Genomic DNA, 22,444 nt, shown 5'->3' with positions numbered 1-22,444 from the left:
GAGTCCTGCTCCCAGACTTTACGACGCTCCCCTATGGGTATTGACACAAGATGACTTTGAGAGATGTCACAGGTAAATATGTAAATAAAACATTTTTTTTTTTTTTTTTTTTATGTCTGTAACATCTGTATATATGTACAGTTTTCTATTATTTGTATCTGTGTGATTTTCAACATGTTTGTAACATATTGTACATATGGATGTTTGCATTATTTGCATATGTGTGATTTTTTCAATATGTCTGTGACATTTGTATATTTATATTTGTATTTTTATGCTATTATACGCATGTGTGTTATTTTCTACAATAAAAATTTATGTGTGTCATCTCAGGATTCGATCTCAGATTGCAACATCCGTTCTCGTGTATAGTAAGCGGACCATCAAACTCTGGAAAGACGTTTTTTGTGAAAGCGTTAATAGCCGATGCCGACCGCTTAATATCTACAACGATTGAAAACATTGTCTACATTTACGACTGCTGGCAACCTCTTTATGACGAGTTGTTAAAAATTAGGAATATTAATTTTATACAAGGTATTCCCGACACACTATCGGACGACCAACTCTTGCCGCCGACCAAACCATCGCTATTAATTATCGATGACTTAATGGATGTTGCGAGTGGCAATAAGCAGGTTGAAAAAGTGTTTACACAATACGTGCATCATAGAAATCTCAGCGCTATCTACATGGTTCAGAATTTGTTTTTTCAGGGGAAATCCAGCAGAACAATCAGTTTAAACACAAATTACCTAATACTTTTCAAAAACCCAAGAGACAATACACAGATTGCTGTATTAGCGAGACAGATGTATCCGGGTAATACCAAATTCTTCCTTGAATGTTTTAAAAACGCTACTGAAAAACCCTTTGGCTACCTCATGATTGATTATAAATCTAGAACACCTGACACACTTCGTCTCAGAACGGATCTGCTTTCAGAGTATCCGGTGGTCTATGTTCAGAAAAAAAGAGTTTAGACGCTGACATGTCTAATCGTCTTTATAGAAATCTGCCGCTTCTAAAACTCTTACTTAAGGCTAAGCCGATACAGAGACGTCTCATTTTACAAGAATCTTCGAATGAGTTGATTCTAACCTTATGCGAAGTGGCTTTGAATGTGCTCAGCGGTACAATACCATTGACAAAGTCACAATATAAAAAGTTGGAAAAAAAGCTATAAAATTCATAGCCGATAAAAAAATTGGTGTGTTAAGAAAGAAATATGTGATCAATCAAGAGGGCGGGTTCCTTTTACCTCTGTTAAGCGTCGCAGTTCCCTTTATAAGCAGTCTAATAGCGTCAAGACAGGGGGGCTAATGGAACACGCTGAAAGGATGTATTTGGTACCCCAGCGACAGCTGGACAGGTTAAAATACGATGGTGCACCTATACCTCTGAGACAACGCGCGGAAAATGATTTGGATGCATCGATAAAAAGTGTTTTGGACAGAACTGATTTGGGGGATTATGAAAAAGCCAAATTATACTCGACACTCTTGCAGAGGTATATATCGGTGGTTAAGCAGGGTGATCATGAGACTAAATCGATAACGCATAACCTACCACAGGCATCTGAAAATGTACAGACATCACCCACAGAAGCAGCGACCGTTGATGACGACGCTACGGTTAAAGAGGTTTTACAAAATGTACCGCAGAGAAGTAAAAGGAATGTCCGGTATATATTAGAAAAAATGATGAAATCACAGGGGGTTGCTGCATGGGGTAAAGATGGCGAATTTGTTTTCAACGGTACGATCATTCCAGGATCTCACATTTTCGATTTGGTTAAGAACGTTACCACGTCCCAATCTATGAATCCTCATAGGAGACCCGAGGGGTGGCGTGAATTCCTGAGTGCTATAGCAATGTTGAACATACCTCTTTCTACGGTTCCAAACAGACGTGTTAAAGATGAGGTCAATTCATTTAAAAACATTAACAAGACTTTTACCACCCGTGATGATGATGGTGATTCAGAACCACCCGTGTTTTCATCGCCACGTTTAGATACAAGCGCATGGTTACATTTTTAAAAAGTGTATACAGTCTTGTTTAAAACGTGTTTGAACATGCGATGACAATAAACAAACTTGATGATACATATATTTGTTTTTCGACTCATTTATTTAGAATAAGATTTTTTCATAAACACCTCACCAGATTGTATACATTGAGAGTTTTTAAACATATCACAATTATAGACATGCGGGTGTAGTTTTTTCACAAATAGCGAGACCTTTTTATCATTTTTAGTCAAGTCGTTGGAATATTTAGATAAAACATCTTCATAGCTCAAACCCTTTGACATGTGGTAGAGAAAGAATACACAGTGTTCGCCGCACGTAACCGATGATAAATCCTGAACCTGTTTATTTGAAAATTGTACATTGTAACATGTAGTTTTTAGAAATTTATAAACGGTTGACGGAAACATCTTGCTGTCTGGCCTGTTTCCAAAACTGTCAAAAAAACAACCGACGCGGTCTTCAGTTATGTACACAGCTAACCAGTGTTCACCCGGTTGGTCCGAACTGTGTGTGTTAATTATCACAGATGCTGGTAATGTTGCCACAGGTCTTTTGGGTAATTGGTCGGACGGCAGTACGCCTAAAAAACACGTGTTTGTGGAGATTTTGTCCATAATATTTAATAGTTGTACGGTGTTCATTAATTCAGTAGTGGTCCACAAGAATCTGCCTGCGATTGGACACTTCAATCATGCTATCAAATATAGCGTAAACTATTAAATTGATAGTGTTTCGAAGCGGTTGTCTAAAACGCATTTCCAATCTGATGTTCCCTGATCTAATTAACGACATGTGTTGGCTGCATTCTTCGTCCGGCGTGAGGTTAAAAGCGTAGAGTGTGTAACCGTTCAAGAAATCCTCTCTGTCGATAGACAACGCCCGATTTTTTAGATGTCTGCCGGTTGATAACGCCAACTGATAAAACTCTCTTATAGCAGAACCTTCTATGTACTGTGGTTGAAACGGCTTGGCAGGGAATTGCTGTCCGTCCACATACACTGCTAGGAATTCTAAATCATAATGTTTGAATGCAAAAGGGTTTTTAGCATAAGATCCTGAAAATGCGTCATTATCAACCATCCCAATCACAATGGCTTTTGGTAGTGTCCCCAAAAACAGGTTTTCCTGATTAGCGACGCGTGTTCCGGCGGGCACTGAGAAATTTTTTAAGTATACCCTGTCGATAGGGTATTTAGCTGTTGCTGTGAGTAATGCCTGCGCGTGTCCCAACCTGACAGCTGGTGACACTGAAACCTTTTTAACAAACATGGACGCTGCCAGTATGTTAATTTTATAACCCAAATTGTCACTGCGCATTAAGCAAAATTCATCTTTAGCACGTGTTAATCGAATTTTTATATCAACGCCGTTCAACATGAGTTTTTCTTGAAAAAAGATATCGCTGTGTATGGGAGATAATAATTCAACAACGCTACTAGCATTAGTGAATGCGGCCCTCTTGTTCAACCCCCGGTTTGCTCCAGCCGGATCCGCAGTATCCATATGACCCGCAGTATCCTTGTAAAATAGGCCCGCTGAGAAAAGCGTTTCTAACGCATGACGGTCATAATTTATCAAACATTCAACAATACTTCTGTACGGGTAAGTATTTGAACTCTGTGAGATCAGCCGATCCCCCAGGGATACGTCGACCTGTGAAAATATTGTAGCTCCGGGGTAATTAACCAAGCCGACTGGTGCCCCCTCATCTACATCGGTGCCGTCCGGTTTAGTGATCTTGAGTCTTGTGTATAAAAGTGTATTGTTTAAATCAATATAGTCTTCACCGTTTCCAGCTATGAAAAACTCCAGGGGTGCCGAGTCAGTCAGTGCCGAGATAGGCGGCACTTCGATGTATGTACTTTTTTCTATAGACAACTGCGTCATGGGGACTGTAAACAAATCCAACTCTGACTTTACGCATTCATCGGACATCCCGTGTATTAACGCCATGACTAAAAGATGTTTTTTAAATTTCTTTTAGTCCGATACTCATGCATGCGTTGTTTACCCCTCGAGTTTCTTTTAGACACTGAGTTTTGTTTCTTCTTTACTTTGCTTTTCTTGCCATGTGTGATTCGTTTTACACCCGGTGGTTTGTGTTCATATCGCCTGTTCATTACCATCATACCTGAACCATCTTGTCCAACATCATTTTGTCTAGGTCTCATGACATTCGTTACTACATCGGTAACAATGTTCTTTGCCGCCGATTTTAGATGGGGTTTTGCTATAGCGAAACCTTTTTTCAATAGCGGTAGTGCCATTCGGAAAAGACCTCGGAAAATACCGCCAAGCCCTGCGCCGTACATGGAAGGGGCGCCATAAAAACCTGGAATCCCACCCCCAGCTTGGTTTTGATAATACGTCACATAACGATGAGGGTCTATCGTGTACGGATTAAAAGCCTTCATAGTTTCTCAAATTCTTTGAGATTGCTTCGTGGGTCTGAAGTGTAGTTTTGTAACCACCTTGCCGTACTTAAATGGTATGACACAATTCTGATCTGATTTCACTTCTACAGCTATATCGCTGATGTGTGATTTCGAAACACGTACGTAGTGCGCTCTGTCATACTTGACTGTGACAAACTCTTTGTTTTTCCCGGTTATATGTACACATCGTAGAAGGGGTACAAAATAGTCACCCACCGCCTGATATTCTATAAAGTCTGTATAGACAAAAAGGCTATATTCGCCACCATACAGGTCGGCCGGATATGATGCATATGCTCGACTCAACGGATCCACAGTAATGCTTGCGTCAAAAAATTCGTTATTCTTAAACCCTAAAATAATCCTAAACTTGCCTGATATCGCTATGGTGACAGGTTTGTTCGAATAGACATAAACCTTATTAATAAGGTCATCATAACCAAATGTAACGCCGTGTACCCTGGTATAGCCGCTTATCTCTTTGACTATGTCTGTAATGCTTGTGTAATAACCTACGCGTATTGTAACATCCAATCTCTCCCCTGTTATATTATTAGTCAAAAAGATGATTTTGTCATCCTCTCCAAAAGTCGGCCATGATCGCGGGTACTGGAATTCAATCAGCGCTACTTCCCAATCGCCCTTTAAAATAATAGGTTTCGCGAGTTTGGTCCTATACTTTGATATGGTATTATCAGGATATACGCTCTGTGAGGCATTACACGGCAGGGTTACATAAAAGCCTTCGTCCCCCATGGCGTTGTTTTATCGTGAATGAAAGACTGATTCTGGAACAAACTATTTAAACATCTACTACGTCTTTTTCATCAACCCAAGAGTTAAATTTTTCAGGCCACCCCAACCACTTCACAAAGACCATGCGTCTTTTCCCCATGTTCTTCCTTTCCAAAATTTTCTCAACTTTAAACGGTTTATTACTGATTAGTTTGATCTTTTGCAATTCTTCTTCATAAAAGGTACCGTCTATTATATCGCCGTCATAATCTACCAATTTGTAGACCGGTGGATTACGCGGGATACATGCTGATATAGTAAAGAATTCATCTGTGAAGTTTTGTTCATATCCTTTTGTGAATGCACCTCTTGCTTTAGAAATTCTTACAACGTCGCCTGTTTTGTAATTGAACGTAACATTTTTCTGCTTCGCATCGTTCACACCGTACAATGACTGAAACACTCGTGCTTCATTTGTAGAGCAGACCTGTGCAGGTTTCATTTTAATGCTACGATGGTAGCTTGCATTGTATGATTTTATTAAATGAGGAAGTACGTCTATATACCTTTTAGAATTGACCGATGTCAGATATCGCCACATTCTACCCTTAATAGTCCTGTTAAAACGTTCGATAACGCTTGCCTTTAATTCGCTACCTGTGGCAAAATGGGTGATGCTGTGTTTTCTCATTAGATTTTGAAATCCTTTGTTGAAAAACTCCTTTCCTCGATCGGTCTGTAATTTTTGAGGTACTCGTCCTTCCTTTAGAATAGTTTCAAATGCTCTAGTCACCTCAGCTCCGGTCTTGTTTTTTAAAATACGACCCCACGCATGTTTACTAAAAACATCTATACACGTTAACATGAATTTATAACCATCGTTTTCCTTTGAATACATAGACATGTCAACAAGATCTGCTTGGAATTGTTTGTCTATACCATACACCACGACTCTATTCCGCTTGTATTTTAAACGCGCTGGTTTGTGTAACGTGTATGCATCCTCCCCTGATAACCAGTCAGAAACCGTCTTATTAGACAACCTGACCCCTGTATTTTTAAACACGGCATCTTTTAACCTTGTTTTACCACCGAAGGAGCCCTCGCTGTCTGGCGTATAGTAGTATTTTTTTAAAAGGTCAGTCATGATGGGTTGCTTCGTGAAATAATGACACATTCTATTTTGGTCACACATTATTTATTTTCAAATTATGCGTTGTCGAGGTATTGTAAAAATTTCACACATACGTCTAAATCTCTCTCAATAAGGTATAAACATTCATCATGACATTTTCAGATTTAACAAATCTTTTGACAGACTGAAACCCATGTTTACAGAACAGTCTTCTCACCCCAGCTCTTTAGCGCTTCATAAATTACATCAGCACTTTGTGAGTCAGCAAGCCTCTCAGTCATCTGGTCCAGCCTCTGGAAAAAGAAAGGTTCATCTTCTAATTCGTAGGCCAGCGCCCCCACAGCACCGTTGATTTTCTGAGGATGTACATAGAGGCCGCTCGCTGTTAGAACGTTTGTGATGAGGTGGTGCGTCTCAGGCTGGAAAAGTCTCTGCTTTATCTTGTCCATGTTGGTAATGTAGAAATATCCCTCCGGCTCATAGAGACACGGGTGTTGGGTCTGACTCGGATGGTCCACCATGCATCCATAACAGGTTTCCCGCAGCAGTCGTCCGATAATGTTTTGAAGGATTCTGCACACGCAAAACTTTATGGTTTTAAAAGCTTTTAGTGTGGAACAAGTCAATTCGTCGCCATCCCATGGGTTTGAGACATCGCCCACATGTGTCGCAGCCGGTGGTGGCTTCTCATCAGAGGTTTGCGACGACGGGATGTCTACCAATGGCCCAGGCATGTATGTCAAATTCTGCAACCCCAGACTGTCACCCAGTTTGTCGATCCAACAACAGTCTTCAACAGCATCAGATGCACCATTCAGTCTAACAGCAATGACTTAACAGAACCTGTGATCACTCAGATTGTGTTAGGGGTCTGAGGTCCTGTTCTGCTTTTTAATGGCTAGCCGGTGTGGGGGATGGTTCAGGGTGTGACGTGGCATTGTCACACTCCGCCTCCCCATGAAAAAGACACACCCTGATTTCGTTGTATCCGGCCAAAATCTCGCTCCATTTAAACAATCTGTCAATCTTCTTGAAGACGTTGTGGAGTATGGCCACATCACACCACGGGTACATCACTTTCACATCCTTTGGCGATCCATACACACGGCGTTCACAGTCAGGCACCACACGACTGACATTCTTACCACTACACACGTAAATGTAAGACTCTGATTTCTGCTCTTGACATCCACCACACATGTAGTAGTGGTTTTGATCCGTAGCACCGGTCCACGATATGTAGAAAGGCCCCGTATTTACATCTTCAATCTTTTTCCACCCGTTATTCTTGAACAAACACCAGTCTTCAGCATAAAACGACACACACAATTGGTAGTCCGGTGTATACTCCTGGTCCGTGTCCACCGAGTACAGTCTCACATGACGCTCCTTCTTGTCAAAAATATAACCGCCGACACGTCCATCGGATAACATCCATTCGTATTCTTCACAGCCACCAGGGTTCTGAAGAAAACTCACCAAGGATCGTGGCCTTCTCCTTTTTGGCGCAAATGGTGTATCACAAACTATCCTGTTTGTAACAGGCGTAGGCGTAATACGTCTCTTCATAGCTGCACCAAGTGGGCTCCCCATTGTAACAGAATCTGTTGTACTCTGTTCAGAGACATCCTACGCCTCTTTTATTACCCTATGCAACCGTGGTAAACACACACACACACAACACATTAGCCATATGTATGGGTTGGGTTAGAGAAGGGTCAGGGAGAAGGGAAGGAGGTCATAAATTACGCGCAGGGTCCGATGGAGAAGGCAGAAAAGGGAGAAGGCCATAAATTACGCGCACTGTGTCCAGTGTCCAGTGGAGAAGGGGAGAATGTAGAAGGGTAGATGGTCATAAATCACGCGCTTTTTCCTCATACAGATATGCCATCAATCATTTTTGACATAAAGTATATAATTATTACTACTAGTGCGAAAACTCCCGCTTTACTGTCAAATTATGACTGAGAAAAGGCAAAAAAGCTAACAAAGCCATGTAAATACTTTTATTTTAAAAGTTTTTCAATAGTTAAAGCTTACAGCACCTGGTATTCCCAGGTAGTCTCCCATCCAAGTACTAACCAGGCCCAAGCCTTCCTAGCTTCTGAGATAAGACAAAATTGGGCATTCTTCAGCTGGTTTGTCCATACACAAACTCTGCTTGAAAATCTTGAACTTTAAACCAAAGGGGCTTAAACACATATCAAAGAGTGAAAACTCCCGCTTTACTGTCAAATTATGATGGAGAAAAGGCAAAAAAGTTAACAAAGCCATGAAAATACTTTTATTTTAAAAGTTTTTCAATAGTTAAAGCTTACAGCACCTGGTATTCCCAGGTAGTCTCCCACACAAGTACTAACCAGGCCCAAGCCTTCTTAGCTTCTGAGATAAGACAAGATTGGGCATTCTTCAGCTGGTTTGTCCGTACACAAACTCTGCTTGAAAATCTTGAACTTTAAACCAAAGGGGCTTAAACACATATCAAAGAGTGAAAACTCCCGCTTTACTGTCAAATTATGATGGAGAAAAGGCAAAAAAGCTAACAAAGCCATGTAAATACTTTCATTTTAAAAATTTTTCAATAGTTAAAGCTTACAGCACCTGGTATTCCCAGGTAGTCTCCCATCCAAGTAATAACCAGGCCCAAGCCTTCTTAGCTTCTGAGATCAGACAAGATTGGGCATTCTTCAGCTGGTTTGTCCATACACAAACTCTGCTTGAAAATCTTGAACTTTAAACAAAAGGGCTTTGAAAACATTATAAAGTGCGAAAACTCCCGCTTTACTGTCAAATTATGACTGAGAAAAGGCAAAAAAGCTAACAAAGCCATGTAAATACTTTTATTTTAAAAGTTTTTCAATAGTTAAAGCTTACAGCACCTGGTATTCCCAGGTAGTCTCCCATCCAAGTACTAACCAGGCCCAAGCCTTCTTAGCTTCTAAGATAAGACAAGATTGGGCATTCTTCAGCTGGTTTGTCCGTACACAAACTCTGCTTGAAAATCTTGAACTTTAAACCAAAGGGGCTGAAACACATATCAAAGAGTGAAAACTCCCGTTTACTGTCAAATTATGATGGAGAAAAGGCAAAAAAAGCTAACAAAGCCATGTAAATACTTTCATTTTAAAAGTTTTTCAATAGTTAAAGCTTACAGCACCTGGTATTCCCAGGTAGTCTCCCATCCAAGTACTAACCAGGCCCAAGCCTTCTTAGCTTCTGAGATCAAACAAGATTGGGCATTCTTCAGCTGGTTTGTCCGTACACAAACTCTGCTTTAAAAATCTTGAACTTTAAACCAAAAGGGCTTTGAAAACATTATAAAGTGCGAAAACTCCCGCTTTACTGTCAAATTATGATGGAGAAAAGGCAAAAATAGCTAACAAAGCCATGTAAATACTTTCATTTTAAAAATTTTTCAATAGTTAAAGCTTACAGCACCTGGTATTCCCAGGTAGTCTCCCATCCAAGTACTAACCAGGCCCAAGCCTTCTTAGCTTCTGAGATCAGACAAGATTGGGAGTTCTACAGCTGGTTTGTCTGTACACAAACTCTGCTTGAAAATCTTGAACTTTAAACCAAAGGGGCTTGAACACATATCAAAGAGTGAAAACTCCCGCTTTACTGTCAAATTATGATGGAGAAAAGGCAAAAAGTTGGAGTGGTAAGCTTTTATTTGCAATACAACAAATAAAGTGCACACCTTCTAGAGGCAATGCAATACTGGGTCGATGAATGGAGCGGATGAAGCAGGCCCTATTGCCAACTCCCTGTTCTAAAAATCCGCTTAATATGAAATATCAGATATTAAATTGACATCAGGGTGCGTAGCACCTGAAGGCCGAGGGCTGGAAAATCCCACCTAATCGATTCAGCTCCAAGCCTGTGAATGATCGTTGTAGAGCACACACAGACAAAGAAACCTGAAGAGAAGCTTAAAAAAAAAAAAAAAAAAAAAAAAAAGGCGGGAAAACATATCAAAGAAAGAAAATACCCCTTAACTTACTTAAAAAAAGGTAACAAAGTGATGTAAATACTTTCATTTTAAAAGTTTTTCAATAGTTAAAGCTTACAGCACCTGGTATTCCCAGGTAGTCTCCTATCCAAGTACTAACCAGGCCCAAGCCTTCTTAGGTTCTGAGATCAAACAAGATTGGGCATTCTTCAGCTGGTTCGTCTGTACACAAACTCTGCTTGAAAATCTTGAACTTTAAACCAAAAGGGCATTGAAAACATTATAAAGTGCGAAAACTCCCGCTTTACTGTCAAATTATGATGGAGAAAAGGCAAAAAAATCTAACAAAGCCATGTAAATACTTTCATTTTAAAAGTTTTTCAATAGTTAAAGCTTACAGCACCTGGTATTCCCAGGTAGTCTCCCATCCAAGTACTAACCAGGCCCAAGCCTTCATCGCTTCTGAGATCAGACAAGAATGGGCATTCTTCAGCTGGTTTGTCCGTACACAAACTCTGCTTGAAAATCTTTAACTTTAAACCAAAGGGGCTTGAACACATATCAAAGAGTGAAAACTCCCGCTTTACTGTCAAATTATGATGGAGAAAAGGCAAAAAAAGCTAACAAAGCCATGTAAATACTTTCATTTTAAAAGTTTTTCAATAGTTAAAGCTTACAGCACCTGGTATTCCCAGGTAGTCTCCCATCCAAGTACTAACCAGGCCCAAGCCTTCTTAGCTTCTGAGATCAAACAAGATTGGGCATTCTTCAGCTGGTTTGTCCGTACACAAACTCTGCTTTAAAAATCTTGAACTTTAAACCAAAAGGGCTTTGAAAACATTATAAAGTGCGAAAACTCCCGCTTTACTGTCAAATTATGATGGAGAAAAGGCAAAAAATAGCTAACAAAGCCATGTAAATACTTTCATTTTAAAAATTTTTCAATAGTTAAAGCTTACAGCACCTGGTATTCCCAGGTAGTCTCCCATCCATGTACTAACCAGGCCCAAGCCTTCTTAGCTTCTGAGATCAGACAAGATTGGGCAGTTCTTACAGCTGGTTTGTCTGTACACAAACTCTGCTTGAAAATCTTGAACTTTAAACCAAAGGGGCTTGAACACATATCAAAGAGTGAAAACTCCCGCTTTACTGTCAAATTATGATGGAGAAAAGGCAAAAAGTTGGAGTGGTAAGCTTTTATTTGCAATACAACAAATAAAGTGCACACCTTCTAGAGGCAATGCAATACTGGGTCGATGAATGGAGCGGATGGAGCAGGCCCTATTGCCGACTCCCTGTTCTAAATATCCGCTTAATATGACATATCAGATAATAAACTGACATCAGGATGCGTAGCACCTGAAGGCCGAGGGCTGGAAAACCCCACCTAATCGATTCAGCTCCAAGCCTGTGAATGATCGTTGTAGAGCACACACAGACAAAGAAACCTGAAGAGAAGTTAAAAAAAAAAAAAGAAAAAAGGCTGGAAAACATATCAAAGAAAGAAAATATACATTAACTTACTTTAAAAAAAGTTAACAAAGTGATGTAAATACTTTCATTTTAAAAGTTTTCAATAGTTAAAGCTTACTGCACCTGGCATTCCTAGGTAGTCTCCCATCCAAGTACTAACCAGGCCCAGGCCTTCTTAGCTTCTGAGATCAGACAAGATTGGGCAATCTTCAGCTGGCATGTCTGTAAGCAAACTCTGCTTGAAAATCTTGGACTTTAAACAAAAGGGCTTTGAAAACATTATAAAGTGCGAAAACTCCCGCTTTACTGTCAAATTATGACTGAGAAAAGGCAAAAAAGCTAACAAAGCCATGTAAATACTTTTATTTTAAAAGTTTTTCAATAGTTAAAGCTTACAGCACCTGGTATTCCCAGGTAGTCTCCCATCCAAGTACTAACCAGGCCCAAGCCTTCTTAGCTTCTGAGATAAGACAATATTGGGCATTCTTCAGCTGGTTTGTCCGTACACAAACTCTGCTTGAAAATCTTGAACTTTAAACCAAAGGGGCTTAAACACATATCAAAGAGTGAAAACTCCCGCTTTACTGTCAAATTATGATGGAGAAAAGGCAAAAAAGTTAACAAAGCCATGTAAATACTTTAATTTTAAAAGTTTTTCAATAGTTAAAGCTTACAGCACCTGGTATTCCCAGGTAGTCTCCCATCCAAGTACTAACCAGGCCCAAGCCTTCTTAGCTTCTGAGATAAGACAAGATTGGGCATTCTTCAGCTGGTTTGTCCGTACACAAACTCTGCTTGAAAATCTTGAACTTTAAACCAAAGGGGCTTAAACACATATCAAAGAGTGAAAACTCCCGCTTTACTGTCAAATTATGATGGAGAAAAGGCAAAAAAAGCTAACAAAGCCATGTAAATACTTTCATTTTAAAAGTTTTTCAATAGTTAAAGCTTACAGCACCTGGCATTCCCAGGTAGTCTCCCATCCAAGTACTAACCAGGCCCAAGCCTTCTTAGCTTCTGAGATCAGACAAGATTGGGCATTCTTCAGCTGGTTTGTCCGTACACAAACTCTGCTTGAAAATCTTGAACTTTAAACCAAAGGGGCTTGAACACATATCAAAGAGTGAAAACTCCCGCTTTACTGTCAAATTATGATGGAGAAAAGGCAAAAAGTTGGAGTGGTAAGCTTTTATTTGCAATACAACAAATAAAGTGCACACCTTCTAGAGGCAATGCAATACTGGGTCGATGAATGGAGCGGATGGAGCAGGCCCTATTGCCGACTCCCTGTTCTAAAAATCCGCTTAATATGACATATCAGATATTAAACTGACATCAGGGTGCGTAGCACCTGAAGGCCGAGGGCTGGAAAACCCCACCTAATCGATTCAGCTCCAAGCCTGTGAATGATCGTTGTAGAGCACACACAGACAAAGAAACCTGAAGAGAAGTTAAAAAAAAAAAAAAAAAAAAGAAAAAAGGCGGGAAAACATATCAAAGAAAGAAAATACCCCTTAACTTACTTTAAAAAAAGTTAACAAAGTGATGTAAATACTTTCATTTTAAAAGTTTTCAATAGTTAAAGCTTACTGCACCTGGCATTCCTACGTAGTCTCCCATCCAAGTACTAACCAGGCCCAGGCCTTCTTAGCTTCTGAGATCAGACAAGATTGGGCAATCTTCAGCTGGCATGTCTGTAAGCAAACTCTGCTTGAAAATCTTGGACTTTAAACAAAAGGGCTTTGAAAACATTATAAAGTGCGAAAACTCCCGCTTTACTGTCAAATTATGACTGAGAAAAGGCAAAAAAGCTAACAAAGCCATGTAAATACTTTTATTTTAAAAGTTTTTCAATAGTTAAAGCTTACAGCACCTGGTATTCCCAGGTAGTCTCCCATCCAAGTACTAACCAGGCCCAAGCCTTCTTAGCTTCTGAGATAAGACAAGATTGGGCATTCTTCAGCTGGTTTGTCCATACACAAACTCTGCTTGAAAATCTTGAACTTTAAACCAAAGGGGCTTAAACACATATCAAAGAGTGAAAACTCCCGCTTTACTGTCAAATTATGATGGAGAAAAGGCAAAAAAGCTAACAAAGCCATGTAAATACTTTCATTTTAAAAGTTTTTCAATAGTTAAAGCTTACAGCACCTGGTATTCCCAGGTAGTCTCCCATCCAAGTACTAACCAGGCCCAAGCCTTCTTAGCTTCTGAGATCAGACAAGATTGGGCATTCTTCAGCTGGTTTGTCCGTACACAAACTCTGCTTGAAAATCTTGAACTTTAAACCAAAGGGCTTGAAAACATATCAAGAGTGGAAAACTCCCGCTTTACTGTCAAATTATGACTGGAGAAAAGGCAAAAAAGCTAACAAAGCCATGTAAATACTTTCATTTTAAAAGTTTTTCAATAGTTAAAGCTTACAGCACCTGGTATTCCCAGGTAGTCTCCCATCCAAGTACTAACCAGGCCCAAGCCTTCTTAGCTTCTGAGATAAGACAAGATTGGGCATTCTTCAGCTGGTTTGTCCGTACACAAACTCTGCTTGAAAATCTTGAACTTTAAACCAAAGGGGCTTGAACACATATCAAAGAGTGAAAACTCCCGCTTTACTTTCAAATTATGATGGAGAAAAGGCAAAAAGTTGGAGTGGTAAGCTTTTATTTGCAATACAACAAATAAAGTGCACACCTTCTAGAGGCAATGCAATACTGGGTCGATGAATGGAGCGGATGGAGCAGGCCCTATTGCCGACTCCCTGTTCTAAAAATCCGCTTAATATGACATATCAGATATTAAACTGACATCAGGGTGCGTAGCACCTGAAGGCCGAGGGCTGGAAAACCCCACCTAATCGATTCAGCTCCAAGCCTGTGAATGATCGTTGTAGAGCACACACAGACAAAGAAACCTGAAGAGAAGTTAAAAAAAAAAAAAAAAAAAAAAAGAAAAAAGGCGGGAAAACATATCAAAGAAAGAAAATACCCCTTAACTTACTTTAAAAAAAGTTAACAAAGTGATGTAAATACTTTCATTTTAAAAGTTTTCAATAGTTAAAGCTTACTGCACCTGGCATTCCTACGTAGTCTCCCATCCAAGTACTAACCAGGCCCAGGCCTTCTTAGCTTCTGAGATCAGACAAGATTGGGCAATCTTCAGCTGGCATGTCTGTAAGCAAACTCTGCTTGAAAATCTTGGACTTTAAACAAAAGGGCTTTGAAAACATTATAAAGTGCGAAAACTCCCGCTTTACTGTCAAATTATGACTGAGAAAAGGCAAAAAAGCTAACAAAGCCATGTAAATACTTTTATTTTAAAAGTTTTTCAATAGTTAAAGCTTACAGCACCTGGTATTCCCAGGTAGTCTCCCATCCAAGTACTAACCAGGCCCAAGCCTTCTTAGCTTCTGAGATAAGACAAGATTGGGCATTCTTCAGCTGGTTTGTCCGTACACAAACTCTGCTTGAAAATCTTGAACTTTAAACCAAAGGGGCTTGAAACACATATCAAAGAGTGAAAACTCCCGCTTTACTGTCAAATTATGATGGAGAAAAGGCAAAAAAGCTAACAAAGCCATGTAAATACTTTCATTTTAAAAGTTTTTCAATAGTTAAAGCTTACAGCACCTGGTATTCCCAGGTAGTCTCCCATCCAAGTACTAACCAGGCCCAAGCCTTCTTAGCTTCTGAGATAAGACAAGATTGGGCATTCTTCAGCTGGTTTGTCCGTACACAAACTCTGCTTGAAAATCTTGAACTTTAAACCAAAGGGGCTTAAACACATATCAAAGAGTGAAAACTCCCGCTTTACTGTCAAATTATGATGGAGAAAAGGCAAAAAAGCTAACAAAGCCATGTAAATACTTTCATTTTAAAAGTTTTTCAATAGTTAAAGCTTACAGCACCTGGCATTCCCAGGTAGTCTCCCATCCAAGTACTAACCAGGCCCAAGCCTTCTTAGCTTCTGAGATCAGACAAGATTGGGCATTCTTCAGCTGGTTTGTCCGTACACAAACTCTGCTTGAAAATCTTGAACTTTAAACCAAAGGGGCTTGAACACATATCAAAGAGTGAAAACTCCCACTTTACTGTCAAATTATGATGGAGAAAAGGCAAAAAAAGCTAACAAAGCCATGTAAATACTTTCATTTTAAAAGTTTTTCAATAGTTAAAGCTTACAGCACCTGGTATTCCCAGGTAGTCTCCCATCCAAGTACTAACCAGGCCCAAGCCTTCTTAGCTTCTGAGATCAGACAAGATTGGGCATTCTTCAGCTGGTTTGTCCGTACACAAACTCTGCTTGAAAATCTTGAACTTTAAACCAAAGGGGCTTGAACACATATCAAAGAGTGAAAACTCCCGCTTTACTGTCAAATTATGATGGAGAAAAGGCAAAAAGTTGGAGTGGTAAGCTTTTATTTGCAATACAACAAATAAAGTGCACACCTTCTAGAGGCAATGCAATACTGGGTCGATGAATGGAGCGGATGGAGCAGGCCCTATTGCCGACTCCCTGTTCTAAAAATCCGCTTAATATGACATATCAGATATTAAACTGACATCAGGGTGCGTAGCACCTGAAGGCCGAGGGCTGGAAAACCCCACCTAATCGATTCAGCTCCAAGCCTGTGAATGATCGTTGTAGAGCACACACAGACAAAGAAACCTGAAGAGAAGTTAAAAAAAAAAAAAAAAAAAAGAAAAAAGGCGGGAAAACATATCAAAGAAAGAAAATACCCCTTAACTTACTTTAAAAAAAGTTAACAAAGTGATGTAAATACTTTCATTTTAAAAGTTTTCAATAGTTAAAGCTTACTGCACCTGGCATTCCTACGTAGTCTCCCATCCAAGTACTAACCAGGCCCAGGCCTTCTTAGCTTCTGAGATCAGACAAGATTGGGCAATCTTCAGCTGGCATGTCTGTAAGCAAACTCTGCTTGAAAATCTTGGACTTTAAACAAAAGGGCTTTGAAAACATTATAAAGTGCGAAAACTCCCGCTTTACTGTCAAATTATGACTGAGAAAAGGCAAAAAAGCTAACAAAGCCATGTAAATACTTTCATTTTAAAAGTTTTTCAATAGTTAAAGCTTACAGCACCTGGCATTCCCAGGTAGTCTCCCATCCAAGTACTAACCAGGCCCAAGCCTTCTTAGCTTCTGAGATCAGACAAGATTGGGCATTCTTCAGCTGGTTTGTCCGTACACAAACTCTGCTTGAAAATCTTGAACTTTAAACCAAAGGGGCTTGAACACATATCAAAGAGTGAAAACTCCCGCTTTACTGTCAAATTATGATGGAGAAAAGGCAAAAAAGCTAACAAAGCCATGTAAATACTTTCATTTTAAAAGTTTTTCAATAGTTAAAGCTTACAGCACCTGGCATTCCCAGGTAGTCTCCCATCCAAGTACTAACCAGGCCCAAGCCTTCTTAGCTTCTGAGATCAGACAAGATTGGGCATTCTTCAGCTGGTTTGTCCGTACACAAACTCTGCTTGAAAATCTTGAACTTTAAACCAAAGGGGCTTGAACACATATCAAAGAGTGAAAACTCCCACTTTACTGTCAAATTATGATGGAGAAAAGGCAAAAAAAGCTAACAAAGCCATGTAAATACTTTCATTTTAAAAGTTTTTCAATAGTTAAAGCTTACAGCACCTGGTATTCCCAGGTAGTCTCCCATCCAAGTACTAACCAGGCCCAAGCCTTCTTAGCTTCTGAGATCAGACAAGATTGGGCATTCTTCAGCTGGTTTGTCCGTACACAAACTCTGCTTGAAAATCTTGAACTTTAAACCAAAGGGGCTTGAACACATATCAAAGAGTGAAAACTCCCGCTTTACTGTCAAATTATGATGGAGAAAAGGCAAAAAGTTGGAGTGGTAAGCTTTTATTTGCAATACAACAAATAAAGTGCACACCTTCTAGAGGCAATGCAATACTGGGTCGATGAATGGAGCGGATGGAGCAGGCCCTATTGCCGACTCCCTGTTCTAAAAATCCGCTTAATATGACATATCAGATATTAAACTGACATCAGGGTGCGTAGCACCTGAAGGCCGAGGGCTGGAAAACCCCACCTAATCGATTCAGCTCCAAGCCTGTGAATGATCGTTGTAGAGCACACACAGACAAAGAAACCTGAAGAGAAGTTAAAAAAAAAAAAAAAAAAAAAGAAAAAAGGCGGGAAAACATATCAAAGAAAGAAAATACCCCTTAACTTACTTTAAAAAAAGTTAACAAAGTGATGTAAATACTTTCATTTTAAAAGTTTTCAATAGTTAAAGCTTACTGCACCTGGCATTCCTACGTAGTCTCCCATCCAAGTACTAACCAGGCCCAGGCCTTCTTAGCTTCTGAGATCAGACAAGATTGGGCAATCTTCAGCTGGCATGTCTGTAAGCAAACTCTGCTTGAAAATCTTGGACTTTAAACAAAAGGGCTTTGAAAACATTATAAAGTGCGAAAACTCCCGCTTTACTGTCAAATTATGACTGAGAAAAGGCAAAAAAGCTAACAAAGCCATGTAAATACTTTTATTTTAAAAGTTTTTCAATAGTTAAAGCTTACAGCACCTGGTATTCCCAGGTAGTCTCCCATCCAAGTACTAACCAGGCCCAAGCCTTCTTAGCTTCTGAGATAAGACAAGATTGGGCATTCTTCAGCTGGTTTGTCCGTACACAAACTCTGCTTGAAAATCTTGAACTTTAAACCAAAGGGGCTTGAACACATATCAAAGAGTGAAAACTCCCGCTTTACTGTCAAATTATGATGCAGAAAAGGCAAAAAAAAGCTAACAAAGCCATGTAAATACTTTCATTTTAAAAGTTTTTCAATAGTTAAAGTTTACAGCACCTGGTATTCCCTGGTAGTCTCCCATCCAAGTACTAACCAGGCCCAAGCCTTCTTAGCTTCTGAGATCAGACAAGATTGGGCATTCTTCAGCTGGTTTGTCCATACACAAACTCTGCTTGAAAATCTTGAACTTTAAACCAAAGGGGCTTGAACACATATCAAAGAGTGAAAACTCCCGTCAGGGTGCGTAGCACCTGAAGGCCGAGGGCTGGAAAACCCCACCTAATCGATTCAGCTCCAAGCCTGTGAATGATCGTTGTAGAGCACACACAGACAAAGAAACCTGAAGAGAAGTTAAAAAAAAAAAAAAAAAGAAAAAAGGCGGGAAAACATATCAAAGAAAGAAAATACCCCTTAACTTACTTTAAAAAAAGTTAACAAAGTGATGTAAATACTTTCATTTTAAAAGTTTTCAATAGTTAAAGCTTACTGCACCTGGCATTCCTACGTAGTCTCCCATCCAAGTACTAACCAGGCCCAGGCCTTCTTAGCTTCTGAGATCAGACAAGATTGGGCAATCTTCAGCTGGCATGTCTGTAAGCAAACTCTGCTTGAAAATCTTGGACTTTAAACAAAAGGGCTTTGAAAACATTATAAAGTGCGAAAACTCCCGCTTTACTGTCAAATTATGACTGAGAAAAGGCAAAAAAGCTAACAAAGCCATGTAAATACTTTCATTTTAAAAGTTTTTCAATAGTTAAAGCTTACAGCACCTGGTATTCCCAGGTAGTCTCCCATCCAAGTACTAACCAGGCCCAAGCCTTCTTAGCTTCTGAGATAAGACAAGATTGGGCATTCTTCAGCTGGTTTGTCCGTACACAAACTCTGCTTGAAAATCTTGAACTTTAAACCAAAGGGGCTTGAACACATATCAAAGAGTGAAAACTCCCGCTTTACTGTCAAATTATGATGGCAGAAAAGGCAAAAAAAGCTAACAAAGCCATGTAAATACTTTCATTTTAAAAGTTTTTCAATAGTTAAAGCTTACAGCACCTGGTATTCCCAGGTAGTCTCCCATCCAAGTACTAACCAGGCCCAAGCCTTCTTAGCTTCTGAGATCAGACAAGATTGGGCATTCTTCAGCTGGTTTGTCCGTACACAAACTCTGCTTGAAAATCTTGAACTTTAAACCAAAGGGGCTTGAACACATATCAAAGAGTGAAAACTCCCGCTTTACTGTCAAATTATGATGGAGAAAAGGCAAAAAGTTGGAGTGGTAAGCTTTTATTTGCAATACAACAAATAAAGTGCACACCTTCTAGAGGCAATGCAATACTGGGTCGATGAATGGAGCGGATGGAGCAGGCCCTATTGCCGACTCCCTGTTCTAAAAATCCGCTTAATATGACATATCAGATATTAAACTGACATCAGGGTGCGTAGCACCTGAAGGCCGAGGGCTGGAAAACCCCACCTAATCGATTCAGCTCCAAGCCTGTGAATGATCGTTGTAGAGCACACACAGACAAAGAAACCTGAAGAGAAGTTAAAAAAAAAAAAAAAAAAGAAAAAAGGCGGGAAAACATATCAAAGAAAGAAAATACCCCTTAACTTACTTTAAAAAAAGTTAACAAAGTGATGTAAATACTTTCATTTTAAAAGTTTTCAATAGTTAAAGCTTACTGCACCTGGCATTCCTACGTAGTCTCCCATCCAAGTACTAACCAGGCCCAGGCCTTCTTAGCTTCTGAGATCAGATAAGATTGGGCAATCTTCAGCTGGCATGTCTGTAAGCAAACTCTGCTTGAAAATCTTGGACTTTAAACAAAAGGGCTTTGAAAACATTATAAAGTGCGAAAACTCCCGCTTTACTGTCAAATTATGATGGAGAAAAGGCAAAAAAGCTAACAAAGCCATGTAAATACTTTCATTTTAAAAGTTTTTCAATAGTTAAAGCTTACAGCACCTGGCATTCCCAGGTAGTCTCCCATCCAAGTACTAACCAGGCCCAAGCCTTCTTAGCTTCTGAGATCAGACAAGATTGGGCCATTCTTCAGCTGGTTTGTCCGTACACAAACTCTGCTTGAAAATCTTGAACTTTAAACCAAAGGGGCTTGAACACATATCAAAGAGTGAAAACTCCCGCTTTACTGTCAAATTATGATGGAGAAAAGGCAAAAAAAGCTAACAAAGCCATGTAAATACTTTCATTTTAAAAGTTTTTCAATAGTTAAAGCTTACAGCACCTGGTATTCCCAGGTAGTCTCCCATCCAAGTACTAACCAGGCCCAAGCCTTCTTAGCTTCTGAGATCAGACAAGATTGGGCATTCTTCAGCTGGTTTGTCCGTACACAAACTCTGCTTGAAAATCTTGAACTTTAAACCAAAGGGGCTTGAACACATATCAAAGAGTGAAAACTCCCGCTTTACTTTCAAATTATGATGGAGAAAAGGCAAAAAGTTGGAGTGGTAAGCTTTTATTTGCAATACAACAAATAAAGTGCACACCTTCTAGAGGCAATGCAATACTGGGTCGATGAATGGAGCGGATGGAGCAGGCCCTATTGCCGACTCCCTGTTCTAAAAATCCGCTTAATATGACATATCAGATATTAAACTGACATCAGGGTGCGTAGCACCTGAAGGCCGAGGGCTGGAAAACCCCACCTAATCGATTCAGCTCCAAGCCTGTGAATGATCGTTGTAGAGCACACACAGACAAAGAAACCTGAAGAGAAGTTAAAAAAAAAAAAAAAAAAGAAAAAAGGCGGGAAAACATATCAAAGAAAGAAAATACCCCTTAACTTACTTTAAAAAAAGTTAACAAAGTGATGTAAATACTTTCATTTTAAAAGTTTTCAATAGTTAAAGCTTACTGCACCTGGCATTCCTACGTAGTCTCCCATCCAAGTACTAACCAGGCCCAGGCCTTCTTAGCTTCTGAGATCAGACAAGATTGGGCAATCTTCAGCTGGCATGTCTGTAAGCAAACTCTGCTTGAAAATCTTGGACTTTAAACAAAAGGGCTTTGAAAACATTATAAAGTGGAAAACTCCCGCTTTACTGTCAAATTATGATGGAGAAAAGGCAAAAAAGCTAACAAAGCCATGTAAATACTTTCATTTTAAAAGTTTTTCAATAGTTAAAGCTTACAGCACCTGGTATTCCCAGGTAGTCTCCCATCCAAGTACTAACCAGGCCCAAGCCTTCTTAGCTTCTGAGATCAGACAAGATTGGGCATTCTTCAGCTGGTTTGTCCGTACACAAACTCTGCTTGAAAATCTTGAACTTTAAACCAAAGGGGCTTGAACACATATCAAAGAGTGAAAACTCCACTTTACTGTCAAATTATGATGGAGAAAAGGCAAAAAAGCTAACAAAGCCATGTAAATACTTTCATTTTAAATGTTTTTCAATAGTTAAAGCTTACAGCACCTGGTATTCCCAGGTAGTCTCCCATCCAAGTACTAACCAGGCCCAAGCCTTCTTAGCTTCTGAGATCAGACAAGATTGGCCATTCTTCAGCTGGTTTGTCCGTACACAAACTCTGCTTGAAAATCTTGAACTTTAAACCAAAGGGGCTTGAACACATATCAAAGAGTGAAAACTCCCGCTTTACTGTCAAATTATGATGCAGAAAAGGCAAAAAAAAAGCTAACAAAGCCATGTAAATACTTTCATTTTAAAAGTTTTTCAATAGTTAAAGCTTACAGCACCTGGTATTCCCAGGTAGTCTCCCATCCAAATACTAACCAGGCCCAAGCCTTCTTAGCTTCTGAGATCAGACAAGATATGGGCATTCTTCAGCTGGTTTGTCCGTACACAAACTCTGCTTGAAAATCTTGAACTTTAACCCAAGGGCTTGAACACATATCAAAGAGTGAAAA

At 39.6% G+C, this 22,444-nt stretch overlaps 14 pseudogenes; all 14 read right to left on the bottom strand.

The window, feature by feature from the left end:
* Window positions 1-9,486: 9,486 nt before the first annotated feature.
* On the bottom strand, window positions 9,487-9,605 carry LOC114777021 (uncharacterized; annotated as a pseudogene).
* Window positions 9,606-9,767: 162 nt separating this feature from the next.
* On the bottom strand, window positions 9,768-9,886 carry LOC114777008 (uncharacterized; annotated as a pseudogene).
* Window positions 9,887-10,963: 1,077 nt separating this feature from the next.
* LOC114777020 (uncharacterized) lies at window positions 10,964-11,082 on the bottom strand (annotated as a pseudogene).
* Window positions 11,083-12,712: 1,630 nt separating this feature from the next.
* LOC114777027 (uncharacterized) lies at window positions 12,713-12,831 on the bottom strand (annotated as a pseudogene).
* Window positions 12,832-13,905: 1,074 nt separating this feature from the next.
* Window positions 13,906-14,024, bottom strand: LOC114777015 (uncharacterized; annotated as a pseudogene).
* Window positions 14,025-15,658: 1,634 nt separating this feature from the next.
* On the bottom strand, window positions 15,659-15,777 carry LOC114777026 (uncharacterized; annotated as a pseudogene).
* Window positions 15,778-15,937: 160 nt separating this feature from the next.
* LOC114777014 (uncharacterized) lies at window positions 15,938-16,056 on the bottom strand (annotated as a pseudogene).
* Window positions 16,057-16,852: 796 nt separating this feature from the next.
* Window positions 16,853-16,971, bottom strand: LOC114777025 (uncharacterized; annotated as a pseudogene).
* Window positions 16,972-17,130: 159 nt separating this feature from the next.
* Window positions 17,131-17,249, bottom strand: LOC114777024 (uncharacterized; annotated as a pseudogene).
* Window positions 17,250-17,409: 160 nt separating this feature from the next.
* LOC114777013 (uncharacterized) lies at window positions 17,410-17,528 on the bottom strand (annotated as a pseudogene).
* A 1,077-nt stretch (window positions 17,529-18,605) lies between these two features.
* LOC114777029 (uncharacterized) lies at window positions 18,606-18,724 on the bottom strand (annotated as a pseudogene).
* Window positions 18,725-19,598: 874 nt separating this feature from the next.
* On the bottom strand, window positions 19,599-19,717 carry LOC114777012 (uncharacterized; annotated as a pseudogene).
* A 1,074-nt stretch (window positions 19,718-20,791) lies between these two features.
* On the bottom strand, window positions 20,792-20,910 carry LOC114777011 (uncharacterized; annotated as a pseudogene).
* Window positions 20,911-21,703: 793 nt separating this feature from the next.
* Window positions 21,704-21,822, bottom strand: LOC114777010 (uncharacterized; annotated as a pseudogene).
* Window positions 21,823-22,444: the final 622 nt, after the last annotated feature.

This window comes from Denticeps clupeoides, unplaced genomic scaffold, assembly GCF_900700375.1.
Source record: "Denticeps clupeoides unplaced genomic scaffold, fDenClu1.1, whole genome shotgun sequence".
NCBI classification, from domain to species: Eukaryota; Metazoa; Chordata; class Actinopteri; order Clupeiformes; family Denticipitidae; genus Denticeps; species Denticeps clupeoides.
This window is presented reverse-complemented; position numbering and strand designations above follow the sequence as displayed.